Source organism: Trachurus trachurus (assembly GCF_905171665.1).
Source record: "Trachurus trachurus genome assembly, chromosome: 17".
Classification (NCBI taxonomy): Eukaryota; Metazoa; Chordata; class Actinopteri; order Carangiformes; family Carangidae; genus Trachurus; species Trachurus trachurus.
Window position 1 is genome coordinate 24293559 of NC_139900.1, and position 2030 is coordinate 24295588.

The 2030-nt window shown below is 48.1% G+C and overlaps 1 long non-coding RNA gene across 1 annotated transcript; it reads left to right on the forward strand.

Annotated features, from left to right (window-relative positions):
- The first annotated feature begins 315 nt into the window (after positions 1-315).
- LOC311000716 lies at positions 316-1691 on the forward strand. Its single transcript, XR_014596099.1, has 2 exons — positions 316-549; positions 631-1691. It is a non-coding gene; the product is annotated as an uncharacterized lncRNA (long non-coding RNA).
- The last annotated feature ends 339 nt before the right edge of the window (positions 1692-2030 follow it).

Here is a 2030-nt window from a genome sequence, read left to right on the forward strand (position 1 = left end):
ACTTACCAAAAATGCTGTATTTGACGACTCAGGCAGCATGAGTAGGACCGACTCGTTCGCCGCACTCCTGCTCGCTCGGTGCAGCAGCCGGTTATGGTCAAGGTGTCGGTGTGTTGGTGGGTCAAAGTGTTCGCGCATGCGCGTTACAGCAGTACACGGCATCCTCTAATTTTACATAAATTCATTAAAATATCACCATTGCGATGTACTGGAAGCTTTCTATTAACAGCACAAAGCTCATATATGTCCATATTTGTGATATTTTATGAAACATTTAATGCGTTTGTGGCCGGAGCACGGCTCACTCCTCCTCACAGTGGGGCGCTGTGTTGTTCTGGTGCACTGATTTATGGGCGGGGAATACACCTCTATATAGGAGTCTGGTTTTACCTGGCGCGCGCTCTCTTCCCGTTCCGCTCGTCCGTGGTGGTGGCTGTGGCCTGGTGTAGCGGAGCTGGGGTTGGCGTTGTGAAGCCACGTGGCTGCATCGGCAGTGAAGCGTCTCTGGCGTGTTGCCAGGAGAGGCACGCTGTTTCCCTAAGCGCACAGGTAAGGCACACTGATGCGCACCGCTGCTTTCTCTTCCACTCATCTCCCGACTGTTTGTTGATCTGATTATTTCTGCTGCAGTGTGGCGTGCTGCTGGTGTTGGTATTGGTGAAGCCGTTTGGCTGTGCCGGCATTGGAGTGTCTCTGGCGTGGTGCCAGAGAAAGACGCACGTTCCCTCTTTCAGCGTACGGGTAAGGCGCGTCAGAACACACCGCTGCTTTCTCTTTTCATTCACGTGCCGATTGTTCTGTGACATGGTTGTTTCTGCTGCAGTGTGGCGGACTGCTGGGGCTACGGGGCTGGTTCGCCCTGCTGGAAGCCTTTCGGTGGTTGCTCTGTCTTCACGTGGTAAGTTGGCGTTGTCCGCCCCTCGTTTCAGTCTGTTCCGCCGCTCCCAGCTGATTGTACTGTCCTGCTCTGTTGTCCTAGACTACGCCTCCCGGTGCTCCGTAATGCCCTGCTGGTGAGGCCCAAAAACTGTTAAAGCCACCATCTTCTGGACCCGCTGCTGTTTTGGCTCACTGGAATTGCTCTGACTCCTCGGCTCTCCTGAGCTACGACGGAGTGATTGATACGCTCCTCACGGAGCTGGTGTCAGGGCTTGATTGTTGCTTTAGGAATTTGTTTAGTTTATTCATTATTGTGAAAAGATTTATTTTGTAGTTATTTGTTTATTTCGTTTGGCGAGCATCATTTATTCTTTTGTTTATTTTGTTTGATGAACATTTGTTTACTTTGGTTTGATTTGTTTTCTTATTTACTTAAAATACATTGTGTGTGTGTGTGTGTGTGTGTGTGTGCGTGCGTGAGAGAGAGAGGTTGGTGACACGAGCGCTGCATTAACTGGGAGGCTGGTTTATAATTTTGTTTCTTTTCTTTGTGGACAGGTGCTGAGGGCCAAGGCGGCGACCCAATCCCTGGTGGTGGTCTTTTCTTCACGAACCCCCTTGTGTGTGTGTGTGTGTGGTGCCACGGGTGTTTTTGGTTAGTTACTCCTCCCCTTGATTTGATTTTGGGCCGCCGTAGCGACCCCAGTTCTGTCCACTCCTGCCTCCATGCCCCCAGTCCAAGTAAAATGCAGCCAGTTTTGATGTGACCTGTTGTTGATAATTGCAAATAAAATATTTTTGTACTTTTCTAATCCGTCTCTGCCCGTGGTATTGAACCTGTGAGGACCTTATATACGAGAGAACGTATTAACTATTTTCCTTTAAGAATATCTATAACTATCTCCTGGGGCGAAACTCCCCAGGTGGCGTTGTTGGTACATTTTTCCACCCTCCACTTGCCACAAACTGAAATTACGTTTTGTTTAGACGTAATTTCGCCTCCCTCATTTAGAGAAAAAACATCAATCTAATCAATACAATCTCTTTTGAGAGCTACAACGGAAATGATTATCAACTAAAATTAAACAAATATGTGTTTTGCGCAACGTTGATGTTGTAACCGCTTTTTAGACGGTTGAAAAGAGGTTGAA